The sequence below is a fragment of the Equus caballus genome, chromosome 9, assembly GCF_041296265.1.
Source record: "Equus caballus isolate H_3958 breed thoroughbred chromosome 9, TB-T2T, whole genome shotgun sequence".
NCBI lineage: Eukaryota > Metazoa > Chordata > Mammalia > Perissodactyla > Equidae > Equus > Equus caballus.
Genome location: NC_091692.1, coordinates 24,750,312 through 24,767,327, shown reverse-complemented (window position 1 = coordinate 24,767,327; position 17,016 = coordinate 24,750,312).

The following is a 17,016-nucleotide window of genomic DNA, read 5'->3' as shown; positions in this document are numbered from 1 at the left end:
ATTGGATGAAAAAACAAGACCCATATATATGCTGTGTACAAGAGACAGAATTCAGACCTAAAGACACTCACAAACTGAAAGTGAAGGGATGGAAAAAGGTACTCCATGCAAATGGCAATGAAAAGACAGCTGGAGTAATAATATTTATATCAGACAAAATAGACATTAAAATGAAAACTGTAACAAGAGTCAAAGAGGGCACTACATATTGATAAAGGGAACAATCCAACAAGAGGATATGACAACTGTACATATCTAGGCACTCAATATAGGAGCACCTAAATCTATAAAGGAATTATTAACAGACATAAAAGGAGAAATAGACAGTAACACAATAAGAGTAGGAGACATTAACACTCCAGTTACATCAATGGATAGATCATCCAAACAGAAGATCAATAAGGAAACATTGGCCTTAAATGACACATTGGATCAGATGGACTTAGTAGATATATATAGAACATTACATCCAAAATTCGCAGAATACATATCTTTTCAAATGCCATAGAACATTCTCCAGGATTGATCATATATTAAGCCACAAAACAAGTCTCAATAAATGTAAGAAGATTGAAATAATACCAACCATCTATTCTGACTACAAAGGTGTGAAACTGGAAATCAACTACAAAAAGAAAATCAGAAAAGCCACAAATATGTGGAGATTAAATGAAATGCTACTTAAGAACGATTTGTTCAATGAGGAAATCAAAGGGGAAATCAAAACATACCTGGAAATACATGAAAATGAAAATACAACATGTCAAAATTTATGAGATACAGCAAAAGCAATTCTAACATGGAAGTTTATAGCAATTCAGGCCTACTTCAACAAAGAAGAAAAGTCCCAAATAAACAGTCTAACAGTGAATCCAAAGGAAGTGGAAAAAGGAGAACAAACAAAGGCAAAAATCAGTAGAAGGAAGGAAATAATAAGAACCAGAGCAGAAATAAATGAAATAGAGACCCAAAAATGATAGATAAAATCAATGAAATGAAGAGCTGCTTCTTTGAAAAGATAAACAAAATTGACAAATCTTTAGCTAGACTCACCAAGGAAAAAAGAGAGAAGGCTCAAATAAATAAAATCAGAAATGAAAGAGGAGAAATTACAATGGCCACCTCAGAAACATGAGATTATAAGAGAATACTATGAAAAGCTATCTGCCAACAAATTGGATAATCTAGGTGAAATGGTTAAAATCTTAGAATCATACAGCCTTCCAAAACTGAATCAAGAAGAAATAGAGAGTTTGAATAGACTGATCACCAGTAAGGAGATCAAAACAGTAATCAAAAACCTCCCCAAAAACTCAAGTCCAGGACCAGGTGGCTTCCCTTGTGAATTCTACCAAACATTCAAAGAAGATTTAATATCTATCCTTCTCAAACTCTTCCAAAAAATTGAAGAGGAGAGGAAGCTTTCTAACTTATTCTACAAAGCCAACATTACCCTGATTCCAAAACCAGACAAGGACAACACAAAAAAAGAAAATTACAGGCCAATATCACTGATGAACATCGATGCAAAACCCCTCAACAAAATACTAGCAAGTTGAATACAACAACACATTAAAAAGATCATACACCATCGTCAAGCGGAATTTATTCCAGGGATGCAGGGATGCTTCACCATCTGCAAGTCAATCAATGTGATCACCACATTAACAAAATGAAGAATAAAAACCATATCATCATATCAATAGATACAGAGAAAGAATTTGATGAGATACAGCATCCATTTATGATAAAAACTCTGAATGAAATGCACATGGAAGGAAAGTACCTCAACATAATAAAGGCTATATATGACAAACCCACAGCTATATCATTCTCAATGGAGAAAAACTGACAGCTACCCCTCTAAGAACAGGAACCAGACAAGGATGTCCACGTTCACCACTCTTATTTAACATAGTATGGAAAATCCTAGCCAGAGCAATCAGACAAGAAAAAGAAATAAAATTGATCCAAATTGGAAAGGAAGGAGTGAAACTGTCGCTGTTTGCAGATGACATGATTTTATATGTAGAAAACCCTGAAGAATACACCAAAACCTTTTAGAAATAATAAATGAGTATGGTAAAGTTGCAGGATATAAATCAACATAAAAAAAATGAGTTGTGTTTCTATATACTAAAAACGGAGTAGCAGAAAGAGAAATTAAGAATCCCATCCACAATTGCCTCAAAAAGAATAAAATATCCAGGAATAAACTTAAACAAAGAGGTGAACGATCCATATACTGAAAATATAAAACATTGTTGAAAGAAATTGAAGACTACACAAAGGAATAGAAAGATATTCTATGCTCTTGGATTGGAAGACTTAACATAGTTAGAATGTCCATACTTCCTAAAGCAATCTAAAGATTCAATGCAATCCCTATCAAAGTTCCAAGGAAATTTTTCTCAGAAATAGAACACAGAAGCCTAAAATTCATATGGAAAAACAGAAGACGCTGGATTCCCAAAGGAATCCTGAGGAAAAAGAACAAGTCTGGAGGTATCACACTCCTTGGTTTCAAAATATACTACAAAGCTATAGTAACCAAAACAGGATGGTACTGGCACAAAAACAGACACAGAGACCAATGGAACAGAATTGAGAGCCCAGAAATAAATCCACACATCTACAGACAGCTAATTCTGGACAAGGGAACCAAGAACATACAATGGAGAAAGGAAAAGTCTCTTCAATAAATGGTGTTGGGAAAACTGGACAGTCCCATTCAAAAAAATGAAAGTAGATCATTATCTTACACTATACATAAAAATTAACTCAAAATGGATTAAAGACTTGAATGTAAGACCTGAAACCATGAAACTTCTGGAAGAAAACAGGCAGTATGCTTCTCGACATTGGTCCTGCAGCATATTTTCAAGTTCCATATCTGACCAGGAAAGGGAAATAATAGTAAAAATAAACAAATGGGACTGCATCAAACTGAAAAGCTTCTGCACAGCAATGGAAAACTTCAACAAAATGAAAAGACAACCTAACAATTGAGAGAAGATATTTGCAAACCGTATATCTGATAAAGGGTTAATATCCAAAATAAAGAACTCATACATCTCACCAAAAAAAGCCTAACGACCCAATTAAAAAATGGACAAAAGATCTGAACAGACATTTCTCCAGAGAAGATAGAAAGATGGCAAACAGGCACATGAAAGTATGTCCTACATCATTAACTATCAGGAAAATGCAAACCAAAACTACAATGAGATATTACCTCACTCTGATCAGAATGGCTACCATTAACAAGTCAGGAAATAACGAGCGTTGGAGAGGATTGTGGAGAGAAGGCAACTCTCATATGCTGCTGGTGGGAGTGCAAACTGGTGCAGCCACTATGGAAAGCAGAATGGAGACTCCTCAAAAAATTAAGATTAGAACTACCATATAATCCAGCTATTCCACTGCTGGGTATTTATCCAAAGAACATGAAAATGTGAATGCTAAAGATACATGCACCCCTATGTTGATGGCAGCGTTATTAACAATAGCCAAGACTTGGAGACAACATAGGTGTCCACCAAGGGACAACTGTTTTTCATAATCAGTTACATATTTATTGGTGTGATTATTTTTTCAGCATCTGTTTTGCTCTCCCAACAAACTGTATGCTCCAGGAAGTCAGAATCTCTGCTTTATTCTCCACTGATCGACACCTACACAGTGCCTGGTATATGGTAAACATGAACATTGGTTGAATGAATAAGTTAATGAAAAAATGAAGCAAGGAATACTGACAGATACATGTAGATAACTGCGTTTAATATTTGTAGCTAATCACATTCATGCATTTTGTTTTCAGTTTCTCCATCAAGGACATTCAAATCCAAGGTCTTCTAGAAGATTTCTTTGACTAAGATGGTGTTTCCTACATAACATAAAAAGAGAGATCAATTATATATGTTGTTTAGATTATTTCCTTTATATCTTTATCATGATACAAACATTTACAATCATACTAATACATTATGTCATTTATTGAGGTAGAGGGACTGTTTTTTGTGCTATTTTATTAAATCTTGGCACAAAATCCCCAGATATTATTGGCCCCACATAACCTTTAGCTCATAGAAGGTATTTTCTCTGTTTTATAGGTGAGGACAGCTTTTCACAATTGCATAATAATAGGAGTGGATATCTTAGTCAGTTCGGGCTATAACAAGATACGATAGATTGGGTAGCTCCAGCAATAAAGATTTATTTGTCACGGTTCTGGAGACTGGAAATTGGACATCAGGGTTCCAGCACATCTGGGGTCTGGTGAGGGCCTGCCTCCAGCTTGTAGATAGCTGCTTTCTTCTTGTATCCTCACATGGCTGAGAGAGGGCTACTCTCTGGTCTCTTCCTATAAGGGCACTAATCTCATTCATGAGGGCTCCACCTTCATGACCTAATTACCTCCCAAAGGCCCCATTTCCTCATACCATCATATTGGGAATTAAGCTTCAACATAAGAACCTGGGGGGGACACAAACATTCAGTCCACAGCATTTGGATTTGCCCAATGCCTCCCTCCTCTATTACAGGGCTTCCCAATAGACACATAGATTTTGATCCTATTACTAGGTAGGTTAGGCCCAATCCTGAAGGTCAAAATTTATATTAAGTAATACAACGCTTTCTGTTAGTATTTGTAATTTGCCCATCACGGCTAACAGAGCACGTGCTAACTGAGCTGGCATTTTCTTAGCAGTTATGAAGTGGTCAACATATCCAAATGTAGACTGATGTTGATTTTTCCAACTTTTCAGTTGCATGTCTGTAACCATAACAATGGATGATGGTTAGCTAATATGCTTTACTATAGCTTGGGTCTTGGTACCTCTCAGCCCCAGGTCTTACTTTAGTCACTGCTGTGACAGCAAATTTCTGCACAGATGTTGACCAGCTTTAAGCAGATATTATTGCTTACCTCTCCCTTCCTCCTCTGGCGCTCCTTTGACACCAAGGTATAGGGCACTTATGGAATCCTTCTGGGCACTAAAACCTGGATAACCCAAAAGTGTGGGTATTTAACCCCTGAACATTAAGCTGAGCTGACAGATAAGTGCTTCTGGCTTTGGTTCCCTGAAGAAAACTTCAGTGACATATTTCTACAAGCCTATCAAAAGGTCATGGAATTGAACAGGAGCAGGCCTCTGCAATGGCCAACAGAATAATGCATCTTTTTATTGTCTTTCTCTTCCTCCATATTTTACTTCCCTGGTACATCGTTCTTGCTCCCTGGGATCACTTCTAAAATATACTACCTGCATGGAAGCCTTTCAGATTCTGACACCAAAATATGGTCCTGTGGGTGGAGTCAGCGAAGGGTTTTTGACTGCTGGAGATGATGTTTGAATAATTACATAAATGCTATTACTTTGGCCTTGGTATATAATTTCATAATACGTCTCCAGGCTCTAATGAAAAAAAGACTGTTTCTACGGTTGACTCTTTAGTGTTCCTTTGACTTTTATCTTTTCTTTAGAAATAGATGTTATTTTCCTGTTTGTACAGTTTTCAACTTTTTTGCTTTACACGGATTATTAACCTCATACACAAATCCCAGAAGATGAGGCTATGGAAGATAGATAAGGTGCGAGATTCTAGGCTCTAGAATGACTAAGTGGCTTTAAATACTAGTATAGGAATGTAAGACATTCCCGTATAATGGGAAACTACCAAATGTTTTTTAGGAGTGAAGTAATTTGTTAATATCCATTTTTAATTAGATTAACCTTCTAGTGATGTTGAAGGTGAGTTGATTTCATGACATTACAAGTCCAGGCATCACCTAATTTGACATACAGCTTAAGCCTTCTAATTTCTATTCCAGTTTCTGATGCAACTGTACATAATGTACAAACTAATGTCACACTCAATTTAAAGATACTATAAATATTTAGTGAAATGTTTCTTTTGCTCATGCATAATTTTTATATCTTTCGTTTTACATAACATGAATTTGTCAGTTATGTTTGTGCCTTTGCTTATTTATTTTTTACTAAGTTAAACTTACCAGAGACTCTCTTTGTATAATATTTAATCAGTTAACTTGCACAGATTAATATTTAATCAGTTAACAATACAATAACAGTATTGTAATAATTATAGTATTTGCAATAATAATAATGTTTTAAAGTATATTGATCACTTTCCACATTTAGGTTCATTGTCTAAAATTCAAAGGCCCAATTATATGAGAAACCTCAATAAGCAAACATTATTCTATCATAATTTTTCAATAGATCCTTTCATTTTCTGAGACTTAAGAGCTGGGATGCTAAGCCTGGTATGCTAAATATTGTATTCTGTACTCCATTTAGACTTTGATTTGGATTTAAAATTCAAAATCACTTCCATCATTTCTATCCTTGTGAGTGTGTGCCTGTGGGGATATTAAAATAGAGAAAGAGCTACTTGGAGAGATGAAATGATTGAATTTGATGCCTTAGGCCAGAAACCTCATTTTGCTTATGTTAATATGTAGAACTTTCTGCACTCCAATTCATGGCTAGTAAATGCTTTTTCTTGATTTTGTGAAATTCAGCATCTTATATCTTGGTTGAGAACTCATTTCTTTTGTTGCAAATAGTGCTAGCAACCAACGTCAATCTAGTTTCTATTAGCATAGCCCAATTATAAAATGGCTACACATGATTACAGAAAATCTAAACCTATCTGCTGCTTTTTCTGATGCCACTTTATTTAAGAAAGCAGAGTGACGCTATTGTAATCTTAGGTAAATCAGTAATTAACTTAGCACAGAGATAGAATATAGAGATGAAATCATAAGACCAGGAGGCATGCCAAAGAAGAATTTTAATAAACATATAGCAGGATATAATCCTTTTCAAAGAAGTGCAGATACCCTCAGTGTTCCATCATGACAGGGTAACATTAGGAAGACAACATTTGGTTATATTATCTTTAAATTAACTATTTAATTTAATTTATTCATTTTCAACAAATATTTATTGAATATCAATTTCTTGACATTTCAAGATGAATAATGTTAGGCCAAGGAGAGCTCAGATCATAAGATGGGGTCGTAAGGAGAGAAGAGAAATTTACAAATATACAATTGTAATTCAAAATAGTAAATGCTGTGATGAATATGCTCACAAGTGATTATAAAAATATAGTGGATAGAATGAATGCCTGAGTCAACCATAAACAAAGCTTTCCAGACAGAGAAAACCCAAGCAGAAGAGTCTACCAGCAGAGAATTGGGGTCAGATCTTCATAGGCAGTAGAGAATAGTGAGTGTGTAGGCTGAGATTCTTGACAGAGTGTGTCATGTTTTAGTTATGGGAAGCAAGGGAAGATGATGACCAAAACGGAAGGCTGATATTCAGGGGATGACCACAGATCAGTGGGGTATATCCGTATTAAGTAGGACCTTATATATCATGCTACAGTGTTGGGCTCATAAGTAAGGGAATGACTTAATCAGATTTGTGCATTAGAGAAATAATTGACGGGCATGGTGAAGGAGGAGCTAGTGATGAGTGTGAGGCTGAGGCAATTGTTTAGTTACGACTGAATTTGAACTAAGGTTCCAGTGGTGGGAATGCAGTGGTGACACACTCTTGCCTGTGACTCCTGACCAACGCACTATAGGAAATAAGGAAAAAGGAAGAGTCAGAGGAGATGCCTGGCATCCGCCTGCTGATGGCAATGTTCCCATCAATGGAGGCATGGAAAGACAGGGGAGGAAAATGGGGGTACTAATGAGTTTTTTGGTTTCAAAATATTATATTTGTTGTTTCTAAGCTTCTTCAATAGTCATAAAATTATGTAAAGTAATAATTATAATAATGTATTTTTGGATTGTTACACAAAAAGACACAAGATAGATAAAACTAATGCCACAAAAAGGAGGAAGAGAGATAAAGTTACATCTGAGCAACATTTGTAGATCACACTGAAATTAAGTTAGTATAAATCTGAAGTAGATTCTGATAAGTTATGATGTGCATGGTAAGTCCCAGAGCAATGACTAAAGAAATAATTTTTAAAATATAGTGAAACAGGGGCCAGCTCCGTGGCCGAGTGGTTAAGTTCGCGCGCTCCACTGCGGCGGCCCAGGGTTCGGATCCTGGGCGCGGACATGGCACCACTCGTCAGGCCACGTTGAGGCGGCATCCCACATCCCACAACTAGAAGGACCTGCAACTAAGATACACAACGGTGTACGGGGGGATTTGGGGAGATAAAGCAGAAAAAAAAAAAAGAAAAGAAATAAAAGATTGGCAACAGTTGTTAGCCTAGGTGCCAATCTTTAAAAAAAAAAAGAGAGAGAATAACCTTTAAAAAAAAATATAGTGAAACAATGATTAATTATTTAGACAATATTCATTTAATACAAAAGAGAACTAGAGTGGCAAAACAAACATAAGTCATAAAAAAAGTAGAATGACAGGTGTAAACCCAACAAAATCAATAATCAGATAAAATGTGAATGGACTAAACAATTCAATCAAAAAGCAGAGATTGTCAGACTGCATAAACAACTATCCAATTATGTACTCTCTATAAGAAGTACGCTTTAGATTGAAAGGGACAAATAAGTTGAAATAAAGGGGTGCAAAAAGATATAACATGCAAGCTGTAACCTTAAGAGAGCTGGAGCAGCTATAGTAACATCAGAAAAAACAGATTTTAAGATAAAACGTTAGTGGTGATAAAGACAAACTTTTTATAATGATCAAAGAGTTAATCCATTCATTAAGAAAGACCATATTCTGAACCATAAAATAAGGCTTAGTAAATTTAAGAGGATTGAAATAATAGATGTAACAGTTTTGACTGCAAAAGAATTAATGAAGAAATCAACAACACAAGACTATCTAGAAAATAGTCAGATATTTGAAGATTTAGCAACAAGATAATAAATAATCCATGGATTACAGAAAAAATCTCAAAATGAATTAGAAAATATTTTTAAATTAATGGGAAAAAACTCCGTAATATTAAAATATATGGAATATATCTAAAGCACTGTTAGAGAGAAATTTATAGCGTAAAATGTTTATATTAGTAAAGAAAAAGGCATAAAATCAAATCTTTAAGATTCTACCTTAAAAATTAGTAACAAATAAAACAAAAAATCAAAATAGAAGGAAAAAAAAGTAAAGATAAGGTCAGAAATCAGTAAATAGGAAATCATAAAATCTATAGCATGTGAGTTTTTGGCTAACTACAAAGTTAGAAAGCAAGCAGTCCACACAAGATTGCCCTAACTTCTAACATCAATTGCTAGTTTAGAGGTTCCCCAATGCACCCTCAGTTTCAATAATTTACTAGAAAGAATCACAGAACTCATTGAAAACTATTAAAGCTATTATACTCATAGGTAGGGTTTATTACAGAGAAAAGATACACATTAAAATCAGCTAAGAGAAAAGGCAGAGTCCAGGGAAAGTACCAAATGTGGAGTTTCCATTGTTTTCTCCCTGTGGAGTCATGGACATGTTACTATCCTGGTATCAATGTGAGACCATATATGTGGAGTACTGCCAACCAGGGGAGCTCAACTGAGACTAGGTGTCCAGAAATTTTATTGAGGCTCAATTACATACTGCCCATGTGGCTATCCTTTAGTCCAGGCTTTCCAAGAGATTAGGCTGATACTTTTAGTTTCCAGTTTATCCTGAGGGCAGGCAGACACCACACCACATGGCACAAATCACCATCGTAAATCAAAGCGTAAGACTGTCCAGTGGCCAAAGCCCCCAGGCAAACAAAGACACTCCTACCAGGCAGGACATTTCACGGGTCTACAAGTCCTAGGAATCAAAGGTCAGACCTCTATCTGGGTAAGATTAATTTTTCACTACACAACAGAGAAAACCAGAGGGAAAAAAACTGTACCACTGATCAAAATAAATCATCAAAACAGAAGGCACAAATGACCAATATTGAGAATGAGAGAAGGGATGTTAGTACAGGTCGACAGCTATTAAAAGGATTAAAAGGGAATATTATGAACAACTTTATGACAAAAAATTCAACAACATAGATGAATCAGATAAAATCCTCTCAAAGATACAAATTATCAAAGAAATAGATCCCTTGAATAATTGTACCTATTAGAGAAATTAAATTCTTCATTAACTAAAGCTTCCAAAAAGAAATCGCTAGTCCTGGATAGCTACCACATATTTAATGAAGAAATAATAACAACTCTACACAAAATCTTTCAGAATACAGGAGATAAGGGAATTCCTTCCAACTCATTTGATGAGACGAGTATTACCCCAATACCAAAAGCAGACCAATGCAATACATTGGAAGGAAATAACAGAAAAAGGAAACAATTAAAAAGCCTAGAATTTCTCTTAGTTTCAGCTCTGACATGTAAAGAGTTTGGAAGTTATCATTCCCATTCTTACAACAACAAAACACGAAACTGAACAAACAAAGTTTTTTATATATCAGGGTATTGAGGATATGGGGCAAATTTCACCTCAAAATCTGGAGAGACAGGCAAACACAGGGAGTCACAACTCAGATCAGCTTACCTGGGGTGGAAGCTGCTACAGCCATAAATGGATAAGAGCTCTTAAATGATAATTTTGAAGAATTGCCAGAGACTGGGCGCAGATTTGCTTGAGACTGAGAAACTTCTGGGCCAAGTATGGAGGCAATTCTCCACTATTATGGGTTTTGATTCCAGGATCCCACTGCATTCTCAATGTGAAAATCTGAGAAAAATCCCCTTGTGTTTCAGGTAGGGGGAAGGGAAAAGTAAGTATTTTGAAATATACCCAGAGTGTTCTCTATAACAAAAGACTATTCTACTAGGGAAAAGAGTTTACCAGAGCCTTACCTACCCGGGGAAAGGGCACTTAGCCAGCTCTAGTGCCTCTAATCTTCCTGTCTCATCAAAGAAGAGGAAAAAAGCAAGGAAACTTCTGAAGTTCACAGCCCGGGGACTCAGGCCCACTTAAAGACTGAGATTTCATCATAAGATTATTGAACACCTACTCTCTCTACACCTTATTACCATGTAAGTAGGGCTCCAGTATAATAACAGTGGATCACACGTTAACTAAACGCAAGACATAGACCCTATTTAAGAAGGAGTTGTTAGGGAAACCCAAAGACAGCAGAAGAGGGGAAAAAAAGAATGGACGTTAGTGGAAACAAAAGCCTCTATCATCTACAGCTGTAGCAAATATTAAACAGAGTCCAGCTTCTAGCCAGATTAGTCCAAAGCCTTACCTTAAAGACCAATTTACCTTATTTCCTATCACATCATGTCCTATTTTTCAACAAAAGTTACAAAGCATGCTAGAAAACACACACACACACACACACAGTCTGAATAGAGAAAGCAAGCATTAAAATGAGACTCAGGGCACAGATTTTGGAATTATCAGATAGAAAATTTGTTAATCATGTTAAACACGATCAAAATCTTGAGTTCTAATGGAAAAAAATTAACATGTAAGAACAGACGGGTAATGTAAGCAGAGAGAGAGAAAGAGAAAGAGAGAGAAAGAATCAAAAAGAAAGGCAAGAAACACTAAGATAAATGAAGATTGCCTTTGGTGGGCTCATCAGTTGACTGCACACAGCTGAGAAAAGAATCAGTGTACTTGAAGATATGTCAATAGAAAATTCCCAAATTAAAATGCAGAGAAAAAGAATGATAAAAAAACACAAAAAGAATATGCAAGAACTGTGGGATAACTCCAGAAGGTGTAATATGCATCTAATTAGAAGAAGAAAAAGAGAAAGGAACAAAAGAAATCCTTGAAATAATGATAGACTAGAATTTTCCAAAAATTAGTGACAGACATAAAAACCATACACCCAGCAAACTCAAAGAACACTATATTTATACTTGAACTGCAGGAACCCAAAGATTAAGAGAAAATGTCAAAAAGAAGCAGAGAACAGAAATTTACTTATAAAGGAAAAGGATAAGAATTGCATTGAACTTCTCATCAGAAATCAAATAAGCAAGAAAGTTGAGTGAAATTTTTAAACTGTTGGAAAAAAACCCAATCTGGAATTCCATATGAAGTGAAATTATCCTTCAAATGTGAAGGAGAAAGAATGACTTTCCAGACAAACAAAAACTGAGAGAACATATTGCCAACAGAACTGTTCTGAAAGAAATGTTAAAAAGTTCTTGCAGGAGAAGGAAAATGATGTAGATCGGAAGCTTAGAACTGTATAAAGAAAGAAAGAGTGTCAGACGAGGAATAAATTAAAGTAAAACAATATAATGAAATCTTTTATTATTCTTATTGTTAATTGATCTAATAGATAACTGTTTTTTCAAAATAACAATAGCAAAAAGTCATTAGGTGATTATAGCAAATGGCCAAGAGAAATGAATGACAGGAGTGTTTAAGGGTTGGAGGGACAATTTGGGAATATAACGTTATAATGTGTCTGCACTACACATGAAACGGTATATTTTTATTTGAGAGTGGACTTACATTAGTTGTCAATGTATATTGTAAACTCTAGGCAGCCACCAAAAAAATTTTTAAAAAGAAACTTAATTGATGTGCTAAGAGAGGAGAGAAAATGGAGTCACATAAAATGCTTCATTAAAACCAAAGAAAGCAGAAAAATAACAGAAGAAAGAGAAAGAATGAGCACAAAAAAAAAATACCAAACAGTTACAAACATGATAAATATTTATCCAAATATATCAACAATCACTTTAAATGTGAATGGTCTAAATAAAACAAAAGACAGAGACTGTATAAAAAACAAAACCCACCTATGTTTCCTACAGGAAATACTATTTAAATATAGGTAAAATAAAACATCCATGTAGGATAAAAAAAAAAAACACAGTAAATTAGGGGTGGAAATGAGCCTTCTCAACTTCATAAGGAAAACCTACAGCTAATATACTTAATGGTGAGAAACTGGATGCTTTTCTACCAAGATTAGGAAGAAGGCAAGGATGTTGCCTCTCACTACACCTCTTGAACATCGCACTGGAAATCTTAGCTAGTATATTAAGATAAAAAAGAGAAATAAAAATTACACAGCTTGGGAAGAAAGAAAAGAACATTTTTGTTCATAGAAGACGTGATTGTTTATGTAGAAAATCACAAAAAACAAAAACTCTGGGTTAGTTGAAGGATTATAGCAAGGTTGCTGAATATGCAGTTAATACACAAAAGTAAATTGCTTTTTTAAATTTCAGCAACGAACCGCTGGAATTTGAAATGAAAAACAAAATACCATTTCCATTGGCAACAAAAACATGATACATTTAAATATAACTCTTAACAGAATATGTTAAGAAATTACAAAACTGATGAAAAAATAAAATAAGATTAAAAAATATGGAAATAGCCCATGTTAGTGCTTTGAAAGGCTTGACATTGTCAAGATGTCAGTTCTTCCCACCTTGATCTATTAGATTCAATACCATCCCAATCAAAATCCCAATACACTGTTTTTTGGATATTGGCAAACTGAATATAAAGTTTATATGAAAAGGGAAAAGATTCAGAATAGCTACCACAATGCTTAAGAAGAAGAACAAAGAAAAGGACTGACATATCTCAACTTCAAGTCTTTCTGTAAAACTACAGAGAACAAGACAGCATGGTTTATAAAAGGAATAGAGACATAGATGAATGGAATAAAATAGAGAGCCCAAGATAGTTCCACATAAATATAGTCAACCGATCTTTGACAAGGGGCAAAGAGAATTCAACAGAGAAAAGACAGTCTTTTCAATAAAGGGTGCGGAAACAGTTGGATATCTGTACGTCAAAAAATAAAAAAGAATCTAGACACCTTTCACAAACTTGAACTCAAAATAGGTTATAGACGAAAATGTAAATGTAAATATAGATGACTTTGGGTTTGGCAATGAGTGTTTAGTCTTTATAGGACTTTAGGTTTGCAATGGGTTTGGCAAGGAGTTTTTCAAAAGCAGGATTGATGAAAGAAAAAGTTGATAGGTTCAACTTATTAAAACTTTCTTTTCTGTGAAAGACATTGTTAAGAGAATAGAAAGACAAGCCACAGACTGGGAGAGAATAGTTGCAAAACACACCTCATACAGGACTTGCATACAAAATATAAAAAGAGGTCTAAATACTCAACAATAAGGTAAACAATTCTATTAAAAATGGGCAAATGATCTAAACATTTACCTCATTGAAGAAGATATATAGATAACAATAGCCATATGAAAAAATGTTCAGCACCATTCCTCATTAGAGAATTGCAAACCTTGAGAAAAACAGGAACTCTCAGCCATTGTTGCTGAAAATACAAAATGGAAGACAGTTTGCCAATCTCTTACAAAGTTAAACATAATCTTTATTATATGATCCAGAAATCAAGCTCTTAATTATTTATTCAAATGATCTGAAAACTTACATCTACACAAGCCTGCACACAAATGTTTAGAGGTTTATTCACAATTGCCAAACACTGAAAACAACCAAAATGTCTTTTAACAAGTGAAAGGATAAGCAAACTGTGGTATATATACAATGGGATATTATTCAGTCATAAAAGGGAAGGGGCTGGTAAGCTATAAGAAAGCATGGAGGAATCTTAAATGCATATTGCTAAGTGCAAAAAGCTGGTCTTGAATGGCAGCATACTGTATGGTTCCAATTATACGACCCTCTGGAAAAGGCAAAATTATAGAGACAGTACACTGGTGGTTGCCAAAGCACGGACGAAAGGGGACAGGGATGAGAATAAGTGAAGCATGGGCCTATTTAGTGAATCTATTCTGCATGATATTGTAATGGTAGATACAAGACATTATGCCTTAGCCACAAGCTATAAAAGCTTACAACACAAGGGATAAACCTTAACGTATCCAAATAAAAAACTATATATCTTATTCAGAAGTATGGGGAGTTCCAGAAAAGAATGTAGACTATGACCACAAAATCTAAGATATGAAACAACATTACAAAGATATGAAACAACCTTACGGAAGTGAGTGGGAGAAAAGATGCTTACTTAAGTAACATTGGGAATTAATAGAATTTATAAGACTAAGGCAAAAAGGACTGCACAGAAGTATTTTACCTTAGTTGATAAGGTTGTTTCCTGTGTGGGTGCAGGTTAACAGTGCTGATACTGCTGTCCATGTATACTGGAATCGAACAATTATGTAAATGGATGGAGGAGGGTGGGACCCAGTTGTTTCACTGTCAGAGTGGAAACTTATAAATCAGCCAAGAGAGGAGGCTAGAATGATCATGCAGTGACTGGTTAGAATTGGAGTCATCAGAAAGACCTCAAATATAACTTAGTACAGATACAGTGTTTAAATATAGAAATATTTACAGATTTGTGTACATATGTGGTTTAGTACACACACGTATTTCCTTTTCCTACAACCTGAGAAGGCCTTAGAAAATGTCACCTTAGTAGTAACAAGCACACCTAGCACCCAAATCTCTATTTTAAATACCATTCTTCAATAAAGTGAACCAGGGCTTCTTAGAGAAATGGGTGGTTCTAGGACTGGGTCTGGAAATATCCAAGATGAGTCTGAAGCATTTTGTAGTGCTGGAAAGTAAGGAAGTGCTTACAAATACATGTATATAGATAGAGGTATGTCAAAGAGACACAAGAATCAACTGAAGGACTCCTCCAATGGCCAAAGCTGAAATAATTTAAGCAACAAAATTAACAAAGTAGTGTTAGAGTATAACTCAAAGTATAAGGTAAATATCCATGTCCAGCTGATATAAATACTTGATTGAACAAATGGGGGCTATGAGGCAAATCTCCCATGCGTAAGAATTTCAAATAAATTATGTAGATACTCTACTCCGAATGAGGGGAGATAATGACGTCCTTTGGAAGAGTACAGTCTGAAAAGAGGGGAAGAAGGAGTAATTTACAGTGGAGAAAGCTGAAAAACACGACTCCAGTCAGGCAATCATAGTGAATATCAATACTCATCAATCATATTGAGAGCGTGTACCCTTGAGATGACATGGTGAAAATGGCAGTTTACCTCTGTGATCTTCCTCCGCAAGCTTATAACCTCAGACTAGTCACGAGAAAGAATGTCAAATTGGAACAGAATTCTAATGGGGGGCATCCTGCAATATACTTGACCAATACTATTCAAAACCATCAAGATCATCAAAAAGGAAAGTCTGAGAAACTGTCACAGCCAAAAGGAGCCTAAGGAGAAACGATCACTAAATGCAACATGGTGTCCCAAGTGGGATCCTGGAAATGAAAAGGTAAGTTAGGTAAAAATTAAGGAAATCTTACTAAACTACAGACTTTAATTAATAATAATGTATGAATATTGGTTTGTTAGTTTTAATAAATATATCATGCTAATGTAAAATGCTAATAGTAGAGGAAATTGTGTTTGTGTTGGGGCGTGGAGGATATATGGGAACTCTCTGTACTGTCTGCTCAATTTTTCTGTAAATCTAAAGCTTTTAAAAATAAAGTCTATTAAAAAAATTATAGACTAATATTTTTCATTAACATAGACACAAGCCTCCCTAACAAATTTTACAAATCAAATCCAGCAATAACTTAAAATTTTATCATGGCCAGGTGGCATTTACCCCAGGAATTTAAAGGTGGTTTTACATTCACAATTGGTATAATTCATCATATTAAAATAAAAGAAACATCATATGATTGCCTCACTAGATGCAGAAACTATTTGTCCAAATTCAACATCTATTTATAATAAAAACCTTTATTGATAGGAATAGAAAGAAAATTCCTCAACTCAATAAAGGACATTTACAAAAACACTGCAGATGACATAATGCTTAATCTTTATTCCTAATATTAGGAACAAGACAAGGATGTTCACTCTCACTACATTTGAGTGGATATCCTAGCTAGCGCACTAAGAGCTAGAAAAAGATACAGAAGGCACAGAGATTTTAAAGGATAAAGTTAAACTGATTTTATTTGCAGACTACATGATTGATGGACGTTTTTCAAGAATCTAACACAAAAGTACTAATACTAGCAAAAGTATATGGTAAGGTCTCAGGATATAAGATTAAT